This window comes from Dromiciops gliroides, chromosome 2 (genome assembly GCF_019393635.1).
Source record: "Dromiciops gliroides isolate mDroGli1 chromosome 2, mDroGli1.pri, whole genome shotgun sequence".
Taxonomy (NCBI): Eukaryota; Metazoa; Chordata; class Mammalia; order Microbiotheria; family Microbiotheriidae; genus Dromiciops; species Dromiciops gliroides.
In genome coordinates, this window is record NC_057862.1 from 203052304 (window position 1) to 203074573 (window position 22270).

Genomic DNA, 22270 nt, shown 5'->3' on the forward strand with positions numbered 1-22270 from the left:
TTTGATGCATAAAAATGGAGAGGGGAAAATGGGAGCCTTTAGTATAATTTCATGTTAATTCTGTATGCAAGAAACTGTAGTATTAGATTTTCTTTCTCCAGGATCTCTGGAAATTATTTCAGAGAATAAAAGGTGTAGTCATTTAGAAATTTTGTTCCAAAATATTAAAATCCTGAAAATATTGTGTCAGTTTCTGAAAAAAAAATCATCCATATTTTGTTTCTAACATTTGTTTACATACTATCACAAAAACAAATATGTAAAATAAATTGTATTACTACCACTCAATAAAATGTAATTACTTTCTTAAAAAAGATAGCTTCATCTTTTGTGTGGAGAAACAAGCTAATTAATATTCCTGAAGAAATTTGAAAACAGGTGCCTTTCACATAATACAATCATAAATGCTTTAATAAAATAATGAAATGCTTAGATGGATTATTAGAAAACAGGTAAATTGACAAATTGGAAGAGATTCAGAGCTGGTAGGATAAAGACAGCAAATATGAAACACCTACTCTCAATATAAGCATCTTATTGCCAAGTGATAACTGGAAAGGTGCTAGGATGGTAGGAAGGACAAGGGAAAAGTCTATGGTGTTTATGAATTATAAATCCCAACAGCCACTGGCTGTGCCTGTTTAATATCATGAACATAGAACTGGTAGGTACTGCAGAGATGATTTCGTTTAATTCTCTTATGATGGAATAAGGTCAAAGAAAATTAAGTGACTTACCTAAGAGTCACACCAGTAGCCGGGCCAGAGGTTTTAGGCCATGTTCTCTGACCCCCAAAACAGCATTTTTTCCACTGCATATCACACTGCTCCCTTACTCTACTAAACCTCAAAAACATATGAAAAGTTCAGTCAATCATCTGAATATTTCCAGATATCTGTTTAGTACCATGTAAACAAAGCATAGGCACAATTGAACAAAGACCATATAGGTTTAGAATTGGAAGAGAACAGAGAGGCGATGAAGTCCAACTTTGTAATTTTTGTTGTTATTGTTCAGTCATTTAAGGCATGCCAGACTCTCTCATTTCATTTGGAGTTTTCTTGGCAGAGACACTGGAGTGGTTTGCTATTTCTTCCTCCAGCCTATTTTACAGATGAGGAACTGAGACAGACAGAGTTAAATAACTTGTCCAGGGCAACACAGCTAATGAAGAAAGCAAGACCCAGGAATGTTAAGTGACTTGTCCCAGGTCACAAAGGTCGCAAAAGATAGGACTGTCATTTGAATACTGGGCACCTGAGTACAAACCCAGTGGTCATCCTACTATGCCCCACCATCTCCCTGACACATGTCTTGGTGGCAAAAATGTTTCTGACTCTGAGGTCTACAAGTTCATGAAGGGACTGATTAGGGATAGAAATCTTCTGGCCAAGGACTGACCAACAGACTGACATTTAAAAACTCTGTATTATAATTATTGAATGACCCTTAACAATGATTTAATCCAAACTCCTTAGTTTGTAGATGAAAATACTAAGATCTATAAGACTTAAGTGAGTTGTATTAGGCAAAAATGTTTAATGCATAGCCCACAACACTCAGAGTGTGGCCAAATCAGATTACTATTAAAAATGTAATTGGGTAATTTTGGACAACATCAATAGAAATACAATAAAATATAGATAATATTAATGTGTTTTTTTAAGTTGGTGTGAGCCCCATAGGAATCCTTATCTATGGTTTTGTGGCTCCCATTTCTATTTGAGTTTGGCATTACTGTTCTAAGGTAATACACTTAATTATTATTTTATTTTTTGGGGGGCGGTGGAGCAATGAGGGTTAAGTGACTTGCCCAGGGTCAGATAGCTAGTAAGAGCCAAGTGTCTGAAGCTGGATTTGAACTCAGGTATCCCTGAATCCAGGTCAAGTGCTTTAGCCACTGCATCACCTAGCTGCCCCTCTTAGTTATTATTTTAAAAGATTTTTATTGATATCTTTTGTCTTTACCTCACCTAGACTTCCCACATCTCTCCTTTTCCTCCTCCCAAAGATTTCTCTTATTTTAAAAAAGGTATTCTTTTAATATAAAGGGAGGGGGAAAATCAGCAAAACTAATCAATATATTAAAAAAAAGATGTGCAATGTTTCATACCCATAGATCCCCAATTCTCAAAAGTATAGGAGGAGTTGTCTTTTCATATCTCTTCTTTAGGACCATGCTTAGTCTTTATAATTTTACAACAATATTTTTTATTATTTTATAATGTTATTTCCATTTACATTGTTGTAGGCATTGTAGAGATTCTTTTCTTAGGTCTGCTTATTTTACTTTGCTTCAATTGATTTGTCTTTTCATGCTTCTCTGTATTCATAATATTCATCATTTCTTATAGCATAGTAATATTTCATTAGTCATAAAACATATTTTTCTAGCAATCTAGTCCTTTACTCTCAGAAAACCTATTGCTATTAATATTTCATTTTATTTGGATCCTTTTTTTTTGTTAATAACCTCCTTGAGGCATATGCCTAATAGTGTAATCTCTGGTTCAAAGAGTATGGGCATTTTAGGCACTTTATTTTAATAATTTCAAATTCTTTTTCATAATGGTAACTGTTCCACTAATAATTCATTAGTTTACCTTCAACACTTACTAGTCTTGGCTTTTGTATATTATCTTTGATAATTTTAATTTTTAATTTTAATTTCTATTAGCAGTATTTATAATATTTTTATATAATAATAATTTGCAATTCTTTTGAGAAATGTATGTTCATATCCTTTAACCATTTATCAATTGGGGAATGGCTTTTGGTCCTTTGTTTCTGTTGTTTGTCTGTGTAACCTGAATACCAAACTCTCAACAAAGATACTATATACAAATTTTGTTCTTAGTCAACTACTTCCCTTCTCATCCTAGATACATTAATTTTGTTTGTTCAAAAACCTTTCAACTTTCTGTAATGAAAATTATCTACTTATGTTTTTGCAATTACTTCTTTTTTGTGAGGCAATTGGGGTTAAGTGACTTGCCCAGGGTCAGAGAGCTTTGCAATTACTTCTATACCATGTTTGGTTAAGAATTTATGTCCTCCCCTAAGCTATGAAAGGTATATGATGTGCATCTCTTCTCATACAGCTAGCTGATGTTAAAATTAAGACTAGAACACCAAATTAAAATTAGTGTAGTGTTTTTCCTTTTATGTTATATTTATCCAATGTAATTTTTAGAAGTAGTCTGACTTAATATAACTCAGGATGATAGGGTGGAGATTTCAGGATAGTGGGTTTGATTCACTGTGGTTCATGTAATTACCTAGAAGACAGTAGCCAAGACTGATAGGTACAGGTTTCCTGCTCCCAAAGAGCTCCTTGTGAAATGGATACAAAAGAGGCTGATCTCACTGTGTGGAGGACTGGACTTTGGTGGCTGTCAAATTCTGACAATAACTCAACCAGACTTATTAGCTTTGTGTCTCTGAACAATCTCTTTGAGCCTCAGTTTCCTAATTTGTAAAATGTGGATAATAAATATAGAACTTTTCTCGTAGATTTGTTCTGAGGCTCAAATGAGATAATGAAGAGAAAGTACTTGATGAACAGTATACAAATGTCCATTACTATGATGATAATTTGTACTTGAAGAGATTTAAATTTACTCTAGTTATAGATTATTTGTTGTAATGAGATTATTTTACTTTAAATTAGAGTTTCTTAACCTTTTTTGTGTTGAGAACCCCTTTGGTAGACTGGAGAAGTATACAGACCCCTTCTCAAAATAATGTTTTAAATGTATAAAACAAAGCATACAGGGCAGCTAGGTGGCACAGTGGATAGTGCTTTCTAGCTGTGTGACTCTGGGCAAGTCACTTAACCCCAAATGCCTCACCAAAACAAAACAAAACAACAAAACAAAAAAAGCATACAATATTATAAAGGAAACAACTTATAATGAAATAGCTATAAATATATATAGCTATAAAAATAAAAACAAGTTTATGGACTATAAGAAATGACAAGCAGCATGCCTTCAGAAAAACCTGGGAAAACTAACATGAACTGATGTAAAGGGAAGTAAGCAGAACCAGGAGAACGTTGTACATAGTAACAACAATTTTGTATGATGATCAACTGTGGTTGACTTCACTATTCTCAGCAATACAATGATCTAAGATGATTCCAAAGGACTTAGCATGAAAAATGCTATCCACTTTCAGAAAAAACAAAACAAAAAAACCTGATGGAGTTTGAATGCAGACTAAAGCATACTTTTTTAACTTTATTTTTCTTGGGTTGTTTTTGTTTTGTTTTGGTCTCTATTTTCTTTTACAATATGACTAATATGGAAATCTGTTTTGCATGATGGTACATGTATAACCTATATCAAATTGCTTGCCTTCTCAATGAATGGGTAGGTGAGGGAAGGAGGGAGATAATTTGGAACTCAAAATTAAAAAAAATATTTAAAATTGTTTTTACATACAATTGGAAAAATATTAAAAGAATAACTGCCTAATACTTGTCCAGACATAGTAGTTGAAGGGATCAGTTTCTAAAAGAAAAAAAATTTGTAGGCTTTTATGAGTGATGAGGAATATCCTAGTATAGTAGGATTTTAAAGGGACCTCAGAGTTCATCTAGTCCAAGATTTTGTTTAAAAGATGAAATTGAGGACTAAAGACATTTAGGGATTTGTCCCCAATCATACAGCATCATATATAGCTGTTGGGATTGATTGTTCTTCTCCTTGACAAGGCCAAGACCTCAATATGCAACCTTGATCCCATTCTCAATCGTCTTCTCCAACAGATTGCTTCTAATATTATCCCCACGTTCTCTTTTATGTTCAATCTTTATTGATCTTATAGTTCTGTCCATTCTGCCTACAAACACACTCATATTTCTAATTCTTAAGAAAGACCATGGTTTGATCTGACTATCCCTTCTAGCTGTTATCTGATATCTTTGTGTCTAATCTTCTTGGAAAAAAATTGTCTACATTGAGTGCCTCCATTTCTTCTCTGTCTTCTAAAACTTCTATAACTGGTCTTCAGATGTCATAATTCAACTAAATTTGTCCTATCCAGAGTTAACAATGATCTCTCAGTTTCCAACCATAATGGTCTTAGACACTGTGGATATGCTCCTAGATCTCCATCTCCGCCCCTCCCTTTCTACCTCCCTTTCCCTTTCCCTTTCCTCATTTCTCTCTTCTCCATCTGTCCAACTTCTTCACTGACGCCTTTGCTGGCTCTTCATTGATGTCACATACAATAAGCAAGGGAATCTTCAGTGTATTCTGATAAATGTTAATAAGCAGTTCTCTAGTACACAGGATACACTTAGAAGTTTAATGTGTATTATTAATTTTTTCTCCACAACTTTCCTAAGTCTAAACAAAGAACAAAACAATAAATCAAGCCCTGATTTATGAGGCAGAAGTGCTCATATTGAAAACTTAACTGTCAGCTTTTATGTGCCTATTTGACTTGACTCCAGCACACTCCTGGCAAGACCCTATATTGGACCCTTTTCTCTTTATAATATCTCATTTGGTGATCTCATCAGCTCCCATGGGTTAAATTACCATCTCTATTCAGATCATTCCCAGGTATCTCTCTATATATAGTCCTAGTTTCTCTCCTGAGCAACAGTCTTTGGTCATCTTAAACTAGATATCATGTAGGCATCTTTAACTCAACATTAAAACTCATTACCTCAAGCCTTTCCCTCTCCAGAACTTCTTTATTACTATCTAGGGCACCATAATCCTTCTAGTCACCCAGGCTTACAATCCACACTATCATCATTGACCCCTCAGCCTCAATTACTCCACTTCATTGTCTTCTTCAATTGTTTTTCCGTTGTGTCCACCTCTGAGACTCCATTTGCCATTTTCTTGGCAAAAATACTCGAATGGCTTTCCATTTCATTCTCCAATTGAGACAAACAGGGTTAAGTGACTTGCCTAGGGTCACACAGCTAATAAGTATCTGAGGCCAGATGTTAACTCAGGAAGAGAAGTCTTTCTGACTCCAGGTGTTCTCTCCAATTTGTCACCTAGCTTCCCTTCTGTATATCTAGTTCATTACCAAATGTTGTCATTTCCAACTTCATAGCAGCTCTCATGTATTCCCCACTCTCTCCATTCACACAGCTACCAGCCTAATTCAGATCCTCATCATCTCTTAACACGACTATTGCAATAACATACCAATTAGTCTGCTTCAAGTATCTTTGCATTCCAATCTATCTTCCACTCTGCTGCCAAAGTAATTATTCTAAACTTTAGGTCTGACCATGTCACCTTCCTGCTTGATAAGCTCCAATCACTGCCTTTTACTTCTGTGATCAAACACAAATTCCTATGTTTGGCCTTTAAACCTCTTTATAACATGTCACCAGTCCTTCCTACCTTTCCAGATTTCTTACTTTTTGTTCTCCACATGCTGTGTGATTCACCTATAATGGCCTCTTTGCTGCTCCTCAAAAAGTATCACTCTACCTTTATACCAGCTATCCCCTATTCCTGGAATCCTATCCTTTGTTTCCCTGATTTTCTTCAGGATTTAACTCAAATCCTTCCTTCAGCAAGAGGTATTTGCCAGTCCCTTCTCAGATTATGCTCCATCTACTTGGGTTTTTTTTGTTTTTTGTGGGACAATGAGAGTTAAGGGACTTGCCCAGGGTCACACAGCTAGTAAGTGTCAAGTGTCTGAGGGCAGATTTGAATTCAGGTCCTCCTGAATCCAGGGCTGGTGCTTTATCCACTGCGCCACCTAGCTGCCCCCCCCATATGCTCTCTTTTTTGTATTCTTTTTTTCCATGTTTTATCCCCTACTAGAATGTGAGGCACTTGAAGGCAGGGACAGTTGTTTTTGCATAGTGCTTAGCACAGTATCTAGCGTATAGAAAGTGATTAATAAACGCTTGTTGACCAGTGCCTATTTTTTATCCCCAAAGTAATATTTTTAACTTTGAATTTTATTAAAATACAAGAACTAAAGAAAACTGACTACATTTGGTCAGCTACTCTATACTTCTCTGAACTTGTTTTTTGTGTTATTTTGGGTTGTTAGCATACAAGTTACTGAAACATCATAAAAACTTAAAGGCTTTATCTAAATTGGAACCTTTGCTATTCAAAGAATAGTGAGAATGGAAACTTCTGGTTTGAAATAGAACTTTGTGAAATTGCTAGATTTGGTCATCTGCTCTCTGGCGACTTTTTGTGAAGGTTTCACAGTAAAGTAAGAAAGATTACAAGCAGATAATTTAAATTGCTGGAAATTTAAAAATGTATTATAATATTATTGGGATTGCATGTAATCCTTTACCAGATTCTTGCTCCTCTCTACTCCACTTATTGGTTTAGAAGGCTTATATTTGGATAAGCTAAATTAATAAGGCCTCTTAAAGACTGTTGGGGATGGAACATTCTAAAAGATAAAGGGCAAAAATCTTTAAATTACATTTTAGATTAATTTTTCCAGTTTCCTTCACCTTTATTCTTCTTTTACTCTGTTTTCTTCTTACCCTGCTAATGTTCTAGTATAAATAATATGGATCAACAAGAGTAAGTGATGGACAAATTTGACTACCAAACCTGTGATTTTATTGATTTAGGAGACTCCAGGTGTGGAAATTCTCTTGATTGATGCATATAGGAAACTGGTCTGTGAGTTACTGTCTTAAAGAATTACCTGGAGAACCAGGAAATTAAGAGACTTTTATGTGGTTACCTCATTAGAATGTATCAGATTCATAAATTGAACACCAGTCCTTCTGGACTCCAAACGACACCGTCTATTTGCTACAATACCTTGCCCCTTGAGAAGAAACATGGTTATCAACGACTGCAACCTCATTGTAAAAAACATTTTAACTTGACAATTATCTGAAAAAACATTTCTGTGAGCATATTCAACTTCTAAGAACCATAATAATAGGTTTCTTTTATATAAAACTCTAACGTTTGCAAAGATCTGCATTACTATATTGCAGATAAACTAGAAGTGCTTTTAAGTATCTACAACACTTGATTTACCAACACCTGCTTTACAGAAACCTATTCTTTCAAATGGATACTCTGGTCCCAACCCATAAGCTTCATACCCTTTTATAACGCTATGATCCCTGCTGTCAGGGTGGTGAGAGCCATTTTGAAAGACCTTAGATTTTTGAGAACCGGTGGAAGAAATAAGAAGCTAAGGAAAACAAGGATGTTGGACCTGGGAACGGTCAGATTCTCAGACACAGTTTAACAGTCCACAATGTATTTGGTTCTAAAAATATTTCTACTTTCATGTGCTTATATTTTTATAACTTTATTTTAATGCTCCCAATTCTATTGATTTTAGCATTTATTTGGATTAACTAATAATTCGCTTAAAAATGCAAATATGTCTGGGAAGATAATGGATTATCAGTCATTAACTCTATGGTATGAATTAATTTGAGCAAATTGTTCCTCATAGTATTTTGATCAGCCACACTAAATAGAAGAATTTCTACTGGGAAAGAGGAAATAAGTAATTTTGGATCATGGAGTACTTTCTGGGGAGAGATGGGTAGACCAGGTAGGGCAGGCTTATCAGCTGTCATTGTAGAGATTAGGGAGTGTGTCACCAGGAGTTGAAAAGGTGTGTAGCAAGGGAATGGATGAAGAAGTTCTACTATTCTAAAATTTTATTTGGGGTCAAGACAAATTGAAGGGTTGATCCAATAAATGGTAAATCTTTTTGCTTATCTGATTATCACATCTGAAGTATCCTTTTCACATTCTAGCGTTTTTTTTTAATGAAAAAAACACCTTTCCAGGTATAAAATGATTTTTCAGGTATTTTTATATAGTATATATTTCCCTGAATAGATATTATTAGTGTATAGATGATACGAAATATGTTATCATTGTACATTTGGTTAGATTCTACTATCATTTGGAAATAGGAAGTTGTTTCCAGATGTCAAAAGTCAGGTTATTTATGCTGGCTCATGTAATGTCTTGTAATTATTGTGTAGGCTGTCATGTACTTCTTATACCAGAAAGTCTAGGAGCTAATGTTTTCCCATTACTAGCCACTTCAATTGCTTCATATAACGTGTTCAAATTTTAAGTGAAAATTTCATGATTCCATGTGTTTTGTTGGGTTGGTAACCTAAATATAATCCTGGGAGTATCTGAATGATTTTCTACTGTTGGACTCAATTGAGAACTCATATTTTTCATTCCTCATGACTGCTGGCTGTACTCCAGCTTGTGTTTTTGCATCTTCCATTATCTCCATCTTCTAATTCATTATCAACTGGGTTCTCTTCATGCTGAATAATATATTTTTTTCATTTCCTTTTAAAAAAAAATCCCTGATAACTTTTTTCAGGATGCAGTGTCTCTGTCTCTCTGTCTCTTTCTATATAAACACACTTATAGACATGTATGTCTCCCTTACTTTTTTACCCTTCCTTTTTCTTTTCTTCTTTCCTTCCATCAACAGAGAATGTTCAACTATAAAGTGAGGGATTATTGCTGAATTGCCTACTTTCATCTCAGGTTCCACGTGAACAGTATGGCAATAACAGTGTGTCAGCTTTTGCTCATAACTATTGTCCATTTAACGTGCTGTCCAGGAAATTCTGTTCTATTAGTTATTTGAATTTCATCAGCTCAGATACCCAGCATGGTTATATCTCATAAATTCTCAAGGTCTTCAAAGAGAGCAATGACTCATTCAACTTTTCCCAAGGTGTGAGGAAAAGTAGCAATAGTCACCACTGTGAATTTTTTTTTTTTGGTACAGAAAAATTAAAAACTCTATTAAGACTTTAGGAATGTATCCCAGATGTATCTTAAGATGTATCCCAAACAGTTGATGTCTTTTTTTTTAAGTTGATGTCTTAAGTAAACCTACATCACTCCCCATTACACTGTCGGCAGGGGCTTTCTTTTGCCTTTCTTTGTATCCTCAGTACTTAGCACAGTGCCTGCCACATACTGGGAACTTAAATGTTTATCCATTGGTTGACTCTTTTTAAAATAGTTTTTTTATTCCTCAGGACAATGCAGAATGGTAAATACTTCGTTCTCTGGCATTTTGAAAAATATGAAGCTGTATATAAATGCTATTTTATTCTAAGTATTGAGAGTTCCAACCATAAGATGTGAAGCCACCTAATTACTGAGATAAATTTCATTTCCCTCAATCTTCATATCTATTTAAGATTCTCTACTGTACCTCTGTTGCATACTTACTGTTCTGAAGAGTGTTAGGATATTTAACTCTTGTCAAATAGCTATGTAGGAAAATGTTTTTAAATTTTCATTTCTTACTCATTTTAATAATAGTCAAATACAAGGTCAATCACAATATATTAGTCTATTACTGTGGTTCCATATTAATACATTTTTAATTTTGAGTTTAATTTTGAATTTTTTATTCTAATCTTGAAACTTCTACAGACGTGAACATTTCCATACACAAAGAGGAAAAAAGATTATAAATCACAAATATTTTACATGCAGCTTGTTTTTTAAATACATGATTAGTTAAACATGTTAATTTCAAAACTGCCCTATTTGTGTGTCCCTTGGAAATTCCTTCTGTTCACTTATGAGCATTTAAAAGTGTTTTCTTTATTTTCTCCTTATTTTTTGCATCACTACCTCCCTTCCAACAAAATAAGCCTCCCTTGTAACTTAAGCATAGATAATAATAAAATATGCCTCTCTTATAACTAAACATAGTCAAGGAAAACAAACAAAAACATTGCGCATATTTCAAATTGTATATCCCACCTTGCACTTTAAGTCTATAAGTTCCCTGTCTGGAGTTGAATAGCATGCTTGTTCATGAATCCTTTGGACTTGTGGCTGGTCATTGCATTGGTAATAGTTCTTAAGTCTTTCAAAGTTGTTTTTCTTTACATTGTTAGTCATATAAGGTGTTCTGATTTTGCTTATTGTATTTTGTATCAGTTTATATGTTTTCCTATGTTTCTCTAAATGCATCACTTCTGTCATTTATTACAGAGTATTAATATTACATTACCATCTTAGTTCTTAATTCTTCACTAAAATAAAAAGGTCTACTATGAATATTTTTGCACATATGGTCATTACCCTCTTTCTTTTATCTCCTTAGAGTATATGTCATATAGTGATATTGTTGAATCAAAAAGCATGCATATTTTAATGTTTCTTTGGTTTTAATTCCAAATTGCTTTCCAGAATGCTTAAACTATTTCAGTTTTGCCAACAGTGCTTTAGTGTACTTGGACTATCAGATATTTTATTTATTTCATATATATTTTCAATGGAATATATCTTTCTGTCTTTTCTCGATTCTTTGAAGAACTCATTAGTTTGGGGAGATTCATTACTTTTTTGTGTGGGAAGCAATGAGGGTTAAGTGACGTGCTCAAGGTCACACAGCTAGTAAGGGTCAAGTGTCTGAGGTCAGATTTGAACTCAGGTACTCCTGAATCCAGGGCCAGTGCTCTATCTACTGTGCCATCTCGCTGCTCCTTATTACTTTTATATCAAATTATTTTCATGAAGTTATTGTATCAATAATTTTAGTTGATTCTCTATGGTAATCTAAGATGTAAATGATCTATCATTTGTTTCCTCTTTGCACATGCTCATTCCTACAATTTCTTTTTCAAGTTTTATTGCTATAGTGGTATTTCTAGAACTATATTAAAAATTATCATAGCATGGGAAAGCTAGGTGGCGCAGTGGATAGAGCACTGGCCCTGGTGTCAGGAGTACCTGAGTTCAAATCTGGCCTCAGACACTTAACACTTACTAGCTGTGTGACCCTGGGCAAGTCACTCAACCCCAATTGCCTCACTAAAAAATAAATAGATAAATAAATAAAAATTATCGTAGCAATAATGTTCATAATTTGGTTCACCCCTGATCTTATTGAAAAGGCATCACAGGACTTGAATGTAGTATTAGGGATGTTATTTCTGATCCAGATAAGATAGGTATTGCAACATTTATGGGCCACTATGAATCTAAAGACAGTTGAAAGAATTTAGGCATCCTTTATTTAACTCATACAGTAGGCAAATAACTTTCCCCCATGTTTTGTGTTCACTGGATGCCCTGAATAAATGATAAAATCTGTTTCACCACTACTAAGGTGGATACTAAGTCAATAAAGTATGGTGAAGCCTACTTTGTTTTATATTTGTCTATTACACTTAATGCTGGCTTTAGAGAGATACTATTTACTTAAAAAAAAAATTTGCAGGGCACTGAGGGTTAAGTGACTTGCCCAGGGTCACACAGCTAGTAACTTTCAAATGTCTGAGGCCAGATTTGAACTCAGGTCCTCCTGAATCCAGGGCCAGTGCTTTATCCACTGTGCCATGTAGCTGCCCCGATACTATTTACTTTTTAAAGGAAAGATCTATTTATTCCTATTAGAGTTAACCAGACATAGGTGTTGAATTTTGTCACAAGCTTTTTTGTATATATTAATTTATGATAAATTTTGTTACCTTCATTATTAATATAGTCTACTATATTTATAGTTTTTCTTATATAGAACCAAACTTGTATTCCTAGTATAAATTCAACCTGATCATGGTATAGAATATTTTTATATGTTGCTACTGTCTCTTTACTAATATTTATTAGGGATAGTGGTGTATAGTTTTCCTTTACTTTTTTGCTCTCCGTGGTTTAGATAACTAGAACATATTCATATTATAGAAGAAATTTTGTAAGATCCTTTATTTTCTTACTTTTCAAAACTTCTCATGTAGTATTGAAATTGTTATATAAATGTTTGATAGGATTTATGTTTAAATCCATTTGTCCCTGGGTTGCTTTTGGGGGGGCGGGGTGTCTTCTATGTTTTTACCCCACAACTACTTTCCTTTTCATTACAGTCTTTAAAATGCCCATTGCATATTTAATAAATACTTCCATCTTAAGCCTTTTCTTTTTTTACTTTTTGCATCTTATTATTACCTCCTGATAACACTGTGTCTCTGGCCACCTTTTTCAGTAATGATTGTACTCATACCCCTGGATTTATAGGTTGTAGTAGAATATTCAGAATATTCCCAGCTTCCCATTGCCACTTTAAGAATGATCCTTCAGTAACCTTTACTCCTTTGAGGGTCATTCAGATTTATCACCCAATCTAGATTCTGTTAGCTGTTATCCACTGAAGTCCCCCCACCCCCACCCCCACATCCCCCCTCCAGGATATTCTCTTAACTTGCTCAAAGAGTTCAGTGCCCAGCTCATCGACTTTTTCTCCACCATAACTCCTATGCTTCCTAGGGAACCTCAATATATATTTACATATTTTCAACTACCCTGTCAATCTACTCAGTTTTTTATTACCTCCTCCTTCACTACTCACAGAGACCATCACAGTCTTTATTATGCCATCACCCACAATTATTCCACTTCCACATTCATGAACTCTGAAATTCTTTTATCTCATAGTTTTTTTTTAATCATTCCAATTTCTCTTTCATCCTCAACATGATCGCAAATCCCTCCTTCCTTCTTTCCTAATTATTTCCCAGATGCCCTGACTATATTCACCTCCTTTCCTTATCTTGATTCTTTGACAAAACATTTAAAGTCTATTCTTTCCTCTACCACTGAGTCCTTTGCCCTCTTGTCCTATCAATGATTTTGTCTTTCTGAATTCTAACCTTGGATTACTCTCAAAATCAATTGTCTTTCTTTCTATTATATGCTGAAGAGAATTGGAGAAAAGCATGAAGCCATAGTAATTGAAACCACTACAGGTTTATGCTCCAAAATCTCAACTGGGTGTTTGTTGCAGCAAGGCAATTCTTTTACACTTCATCAATTGATTTGCTATTATGCTCACCATTTTTCTTCCCTTTCATAGCTAAGAAATCTATCAATAATCAATGTTTCAACTTCTCCTTTTACTTGATTCTAAACCTTCTCTAATCTGGCTTCCTCATTCAACTGAAACTGCTCTCACCCAAGTTAGCAGTGATTGCTTAACTGCCAAATTTTATGGCCTTAAAAATAATCCTCATTTTTCTCAACCACTTTGCAATTTAATCCTTTCTCTTGGATACTCTTTCCTCTCTAGGTTACCATGATACTAGGGCAGCTAGGTGGTATAGTGGATAGAGCACTGACCCTGAAGTCAAGAGAACCCTAGTTCAAATCTCACTTCAGACACTAGGTTATGTGACCCTGGGCAAGTCACTTAACTCCAATTGCTTTAACCACCCAGGGCCATCTCTATTCATCCTGATGTATATCTTGCCACAGGACTCAGATGACTGTAGGAGAGCGTGAGGTTGATGACCTTGCACAGCCCTCCCTTACTTAAATCCAATTCAGTTCAAGTCATGACATCACCTCCCAATGTCATGGTCCTCTTCCAGAATGAAGGACAAACAACAACAACCATGATACCACTTCTCTTGATTCTTTTTTTTAAACCTGTTTGACCACTCCTTCATTGGATCTTCCTTGAGTTCATACTGACAGTGTGGATGTCCCTCCAAAATCTGAAATGGGCCTTTTCTCTTTTCCCCTTATACTTTCTTACTTGATGATCTTATTAACTCCTGTGGGTTCAATTATCATCTCCTTATCCAATCCTAACTTCTCTCCTGAGCTCCATTTCCAGACTCTGTGAGTTTTCAGCGGCTGTACCCCATGCTTGAAATGCTTTCCCTCCTCAGTTCCACCTTCTGGTTTCCTTGGCTTACTATAAGACTCAATTCACATGCCCTTGTTTTTAAGAGGCATTATCTAGTAGCAACAATAGCTAATGCCTTCCCTGTAAGATGGCCTTCCATTACATTGTACATGCCTTCAATTAATCAATCATTAAGCATTTACTAAGTACCTACCATGTGCCAGCCACTGGAAAAAGTGCTGGAGATACAAGTACTATGATATGATCCTTATTCAAAATGAGCATACATTGAAATTGAGGAGACACTAAGTACTTATAAAGTAATAATAGCATAAATATAAACTTAAATTCATATAAACATACATGCACAGAGCAAATATAAAGTTATTTGTGAAGGAAGGTACTAATAATTAGAGGGACAAAGAAAGGCTTCCTGCAGAAGATTGTGCTCTAGCTGCCTGTTAAACAAGGTGAGAGATTCTATGAAATTGTGATAAAGAATGAGTTTCAAACATGGTGGACACTCAATACAAAGGCGCAGAGACAGGAGATGCAATGTAGTGAGTAATAGCTTAAGGAACAAAAGAAGGCCAGTTTGCAGGAATGTAGAAGGAAGAATAATGCCCAATGAATCTGGAAATATAAGTTAAGACTAGGCTGTGTAGGGCATTAAAAGATACAAAAGGGTTTATATTTTATCCTAGAGACAAATGGAAGCCACTAGAGTTGGTAGCTCACATGGTCAGATCTGTACTTAAGGAACATTACTTAAGCAGCATTGTGTACGATGATCTGGAGACATGAGGCAGGGAGAGCAATTATGATGTTATTTTAATAATGTGAATTCCTCAAGGGAGAGACCATATTTTTGTCTTTCTTTGTATCTCCAACACATGGTACAGGGCCTGGCACATAGTAAGTCCTTAATACATTTTTGTTGACTGATTTTTTTTTTGTTTATTCATCTGGGTATCATATTTTTGTAAATATTTATCCATTTTCATGTATCAGTTTCGTTGGCATATAATTTGGCAAAATGCTTCCTTTATTTTCCCTTTATTTATTGTAACTTTTTCTCTTTTGCTATTAGAAATTTGGTTTTCCTCTCTTTTAAAAATTCAATTCTAGTTTTATGTCAATGCAATGTCATTTAAAAAAATTCAGTTTTGTTTGCTTCTTAATGTCAAAATATCTATTTTCTATTAAGTTTTTATTAGTTGTATGCCTACTTTATTGATGCATTTTCTCTTTTATCAATTAATAAGAGATACATTTTTCCCTAAGAATGATTTTGGTTGCATTTCAAAAGTTTAAGCATATTGTCTCATTTTTATGCTATTCTCTGATAAAATTAGTTTCTGTTGCTGTTATCTGATTTCTGATCCACCCATTTTTAGGATTAAATTATTTGGTTTTCATTTAAGTTTAAATTCTTTCTTTAAATGCTTTTTATTGATAATAATTTGTTTTGCATTGTCAATAAAGTATATGTCTAACGTCTCTGCTTTTTTGTATTTGTTTAAGATTCTATCATGTCCTAGTGTGATCTCTATTTATAAACAACCTTTCAAAGCTGAGTAGTATGTATATTCCTTTCTATTCCCATTCACCAATCCCAAGAGATGTATAATTTCTAAATTTCCAAAAGTCATATTCATGTCCTTAACTTCTTTTTAAAAAAATCTTTTTATTAGATTTGTTTAGGTCTGAAAGGGGTACATTGAAGTAACAAACTCCTTGTAATTTTTCCCTTTATTTGTTTCTGTAATTGGATTAACTTCTAAGTCCTTATACACCATGCTATTCAGTGCATACATATTATGCAATAAGATTACTTCATTGTTATATCTTTAAGTATAATATCAGAGCACTCCTTGATTCAGAACAGTCAGATCACTATAGGTGACACTGACTCTCCTGGAGCTTCTCTGTTTGAGAAGTTCAGTTTTCAATATGAAGGCATATGTAATTAATAAGAATAATAATTGATATTTATGCAATGCTTTAACATTTACAGAGTTCTTTCTATATGTCATCTCATTTGAGATCACCCAGTATAATTCTCTGAATATGATGAATACTAAACAGTAAATAAGAAATGGTATTTTCTTCTCATATTTAAATTTTTAAAAAATTCATGTATTTCCTAACAAACATTTTTAAAAATAATTTAATTGATATCCTTTGTTTTTATATCAAAGTTATTTCCCATTCACCTACCCTAGATCAAACCCTCCCTTGTGACAGAGAAAAAACAATTAAAGAAAAATATTCCATACAGATAACATTGTCTGAATAAGTTTATAATCTGTCCTTTCAGTTTTCTACATCTCTGCCATGAGAGATGAGGTATATTTTATTATTTCTTCTGTAGGAATTTGACATGTTTATGATTGCATAGTGAACAGTCAGGAAGATCTGAGTACAAATCTGGTCCCACACATTTACCAGATGTTTGGCCCTGGGCAACTGGTCTCTGCTTCAGTTTACTTAACTGCAAAATGGGTTTAATAAATAGCACACACTTCATAGGGTGATTTGAAAATCAAATGAGGTAATATTTGTCAAGCTCTTTGCATAGTTCCTGGCACATAATAAATTCTTGTTCCCTTCCCTGTCCTCCTTCCCCTCCCCAATACTCAGAGTTCAATTTCCTCTTCTTTTACATTGCTCTCTTCATTATGTACATCATTCTCTTGCTTCTGCAAATTCCATTTTGTATCAGTTTATGCAGATACACATTTTCTTTGAATATATTTATTAATTTATTAGGCACTAAATCAATATTTCCAGAGCCATTGAACCCTATTATGTGAATTTTATATTGGGCTCAAATGGCTCTTCTAAAGAATTTACTACCCAGTAAACCAATTAGGATATGGAAATGTTTAAGTATATTCTCCCCCCCAAAAAAAAGTATATCCTCCCAAGTTGGATACTTTTTGACATAGCCACTTAGAAATGCAGGTAGATTATTTAATTATTAATACATTATTGCAGATATAATTAGATAAAACCTTTCCTGACAAATTGACTCTTCAAAAAAAGAAACTCTTCAAAAAAGGAAACTTCTGGTGTACAGGCAACTGTCTCCACTGCCCTCCCCAAATACTTCCTTTTTACTTCCTTTTCCATTAAGAGGTGACTCGCTGACTTCTCAGGGGTAAGATGAGGTGGAGGGTAGACAGAGAATGGCTGAGGGAAGATCATAGCTCTTAAGTTAAAACCTTGCATATGACAAGTTGTAAACCAGAGCACATTTTCATGGCTGAATGGGGGATGGGAGAAGTGAGAGAAAGACACAAAAAAACCTCCAACTACTACCTGAAAGATTGGGCTGGTAATGGAAGTGCTGACAAAACCAGCTCTAGAATACAAACGGAGGCCCTATTACCAGGCCCTTGGGGTGGACTCGTTGATATCATTTGCACTTTAAGCAGTTTTAGGTGTTAAATTGCAGGCAATTGCACAGTGTGATAAAACACCCTTCAAAGATAGGAAATAATCCCTCCTTTTCCCTGCACTATTTTCTTACAGGAAATCTTAACTCATAAATGGTAGTATTGGGTAATGTGTTTCTAGTAAAATGCAGCATAATCCATTTAGTTACAATGCTTATCCCGTTACAGTGACAGAAAGTAACAGGTTTAGGCTCTGCTCAAAAGACAGCAAGCTTAATTTCCACAGGAGAGAGCTGAAGATTTGGATTTTCATCTTCATTATTCTTTTTCCTGGCTTTTAAAAAAAATGGCAATTTAAGCTTATTTGGCAGAAAGGGAAAAATCAAAAAGGTTCCAGGGTTGGGAATTTCCATGCAAGAATTTCTTTATAGTTTCTTTTTGACCAATAGGTGGAATATCAGTAGTGGCACCAATCCACTCAATTCTACAGCATAAGATGATTGACTTTCACTATTTTTATTTCTCACTGTTAACACCGTCTAATTCTGGAATAGTAATAATAGGATAGTTAGTTAATCTGTAGTTCAGTTCAGATATATGTATGAGTCCTTTGAGGTCTTGGATAAAGAGGTGGTGAGAATTATAGCCTGAGTAGCAGGCATGCCTGAAGTGCCTTTAGGCGGACTGATTACTCTTGAATAGGTCAAATACTATGATCCTGGGTTCCAGTACCTCCAGTTCTAGGAACTTGGAGTAGAGCAAATGTGGTCTCATTTCTTTCTGACTCTTAATTTATAAAATAATTCTCCTATGGTTACTGATGGACAAAGTAAAATTACTATATATGTTCTTTGGGGTAAGATCTGAGGTAAATGAGAGATTCAAAAAGCAATCATATTTTCATTGAGTCAATTAAAATAGGATAGAAATCTGTCACATGTTATAGTGAATCAGTTCAGTTCAATATGTATTTATTAAGGTCTATGATATGAAAGGCAACCTCGAGATTAAAAAAAACAATACAGTCCCTGTTCTCAAGGAGCTTGCATTCCATTGGTACATCACTGTCCATTAACTATCTTGGAGAATCTCTGATAGCTAATTGACAGTTCATTTCTATTACTCTTGATGGGGTTAACTCTATTGCATACTGTATCCCTTTCACAAACATGAGAAGAGTTAGCACAGTATTCATCCACTCAATATGTACAAGGTCAAGTGTCAGTCACCTCCAGAGAAGTCCTACATGAAGTCAAAGGACTTGAATGTGACATGTCACTGAATTCTGACTTCTCAAATACTGATAGTAAAGCAGAAAAAAATAAACAAGTAGATTAGTAGGCAAAGAGTAAATGTATGTATCAGGCAAACATATACATACAAACATGCACGTGTTTTATAATGTGTGTGTGTGTGTGTGTGTGTGTGTGTGTGTGTAGTATTGGGCATGACTAAAAAAATTTGGCTGTTAACTGTATCCTAGGTCTATGGCCATGTGAGCAGCAGGAACCCAGAAATAATGGTCCTTCTACTCCCTGGGCCATCTTAACAAGCCACAGGGAACCAGATTTACTGAAATTGCTGATTGCACCATATGGCCCAAATGTGGCATCAACATGTCATCGAATTCTGTAACAAGCCAAAGAGTGACAAGCAATGTAGCACAGAGCCTGCTGCATTAACACTTCAGTTAACCAGCAAGTTTAAGAGAAGGTGGTGTTCTGTTAAATTAATTGTGCTGCCATTTTCTGGTTACCTATTTAGGCAGAGAAACTTCCAAAAGATGGTATGGTTCACTGAAGAGTGATAGATCTGGTTGGAACTGGATAATCTGGCTTTAAATGCCAGCTCTGCTTCTTATTGCCCATGTGACCTTGGGAAAGTCATTTAATTTCCCTGAGTCTCCATTTTTTTCATCTGGACTAGGTGGATTCGGAGGTCCCTTCTAGCTTTAGATCTGAGACTCTAAGGATAATTTTGCCAGATTTAGCGACTTGTATGTTTCTTGAACTCTTAAGATGCTTATCATTTTCTAGACCTCTAAATTATGTATTTTTAAAGAGCATACCTTACAACCACAGATCTCCAAAATAGTATCCAAACCACCAACTATAGCATCAATACATTTCAAAGCCCTGAAAAGAGTGCACCAAAAAATTGTCTCTGAGATTTCACTTTAGCAAAATAGGCTGAATGGGAAAATAGTCCTATTTCCAAAATTCACACAGATGGACAATAGAAAACTGCAGAAAGCCACAAGTAGAAGCATTGTTTTAGAGCAAGATTCACTGAAGTGGAAACCATGTTTAAGACTCAGACGGACAGAAAATGAATAGCAATACAGTTCAACAAATTCAATTCAATACATATTTTTAATTGCCTGCTGTGTTCAGAGCACTATGCTATCAGCAGGAAAAGGAACTGATGAACATTGAGCTAAATTGTCTCAGAAGAGGCATTCATCCATTCTTCCAAAGGCTAACTCCTCTACTTGTGCTTTAGATTTAATTATTTTCGGGCTCCTGACAGACCTTGTTTCTATATTTATCCTCGTCAATCTCTCAATTTCTACTGATTCTTTTCTGTCCTACTTTGCTCCTACCCCAAATATATACAAGTTTCTCCATCTGGGAAGAGTAGATATTACTGGAAATGGAAAGAGTGATGGTTCTAGAGTCAGGAGCCCTGGGTTTGAACCTATCCTCAGATACTTAATAGTTTTGTGATCGTAAGCAACTTCATTTTAGAAAACCTTAGTGTTCTGATGTATAAAGTAATATTTATGCGAAGGCAGCAAGGTGTCATGGTTTATAGAGTGCTGTGCTTGCAGTTGGGATGGCATCTGCCTTAGTTCAAATCCAAACCTCAGGCAAGTCACTTAATCCCATTTGCCTCAGTTTCCCCGTGTGTAAAATAAAATGGAGGAAAAAAAGGGCAACTACTTCTGTATCTTTTTTTTTTTTTTTTGGTGAGGCAATTGGGGTTAAGTGACTTGCCCAGAGTCACACAGCTAGTAAGTGTTAAGTGTCTGAGGCCGAATTTGAACTCAGGTCCGTCCTCATGACTCCAGGGCTGGTGCTCTATCCACTGCGCCACCTAGCTGCCCCTACTTCTGTATCTTTACCCAGAAAATTCCAAATGAGGTTATGAAGAGTTGGACATGACTGAAAAGACTTGACGACAACAACAGTGTTTATGATACAAATATAGCATATCTCATCATAAGGAAAAACTCTGCAAATTTTAGACAATCTCCCCCACAAATTGTTTATTATTTGGGGGAAAATGGCTATTAGATATGACCAATCAGTCACTTATTTTCTTCTCCATCTTAAAAACATTTTTGTTTAAGTTTTATTGATGTCTTAAAATATATCAGTAGTTATTTCCCATTATCATCCTTCAAATAAACCCTCCCTTGTGACACAGAAAAAAATATTTTAGCGAAACCAATAAGTACAAAAATTACATCTAACAGTTATATAATATTCCACAGCTGTTGCCACTCCCTCCCTCCTTCACCTCTTCATCCAAAAGATGGGAAATATGTTTCATCATATATACTTTAGGGCTAAGAATAGTCATTACAATTAATCAGAATTTAGCTTTTTTTCATTTACCTTACTGTGGTTTTTGTATATGTTGTTCTTCTGATTTATCTCAGCATATTTTGGATCAATTCATAAAAGACTTCTAATGTTTCTTTGAATTCTATATATTTATAAATTTTATATAATAAATGATGACTTATTTTATAATGGAGTATTAAAAAATATATCACAACTTGTTTTTGCCTTTTTTCCAGTCAATAAATATTTTATTTCTAATATTTTACTACTACAAATAATGCAAGTATTAACATTTTGATGTATATGGGACCTTCGTACCCTTCTTTCTGTGTTGGACTTCCTTGGAATATGTGCTTAATGATGGGGACTGTTGGGTCAAAGTACATCAACAGTTTACTAGCTTTTCTGGAATAATTCCAAATTATTTTCCAGAATGGTTAGACAAATTCTGTCATACTAAAAGCATATTAGTTTTCCTTCTTCTTACATCTATTCTAGCATAATTTCCATATTTTTATCATCTTTGCCAATTTTGCTTACTATCAAATATTTAGGTCAAGTGTTATATACTTATTGTCTCCATTCCCTCCTCATACTCCTTATGATCTGATATCTATCCCTGCCATTCCACTGAAACAGATTCAGGCTACCAATGGCACTCTCCTTGACAAATGAAAG

At 34.8% G+C, this 22270-nt stretch overlaps 2 long non-coding RNA genes across 2 annotated transcripts in view; one reads left to right on the forward strand and one right to left on the reverse strand.

The window, feature by feature from the left end:
- Window positions 1-22270, forward strand: part of LOC122739934 — a 241683-nt gene that overhangs the window by 56108 nt on the left and 163305 nt on the right. The gene's annotated exons all lie outside the window — the stretch shown is intronic.
- Window positions 1-22270, reverse strand: part of LOC122739935 — a 189618-nt gene that overhangs the window by 16273 nt on the left and 151075 nt on the right. Inside the window, exon 3 of the long non-coding RNA XR_006354695.1 lies at window positions 738-845. This is a non-coding gene — a long non-coding RNA (uncharacterized LOC122739935). The remainder of the gene's footprint in view (window positions 1-737; window positions 846-22270) is intronic.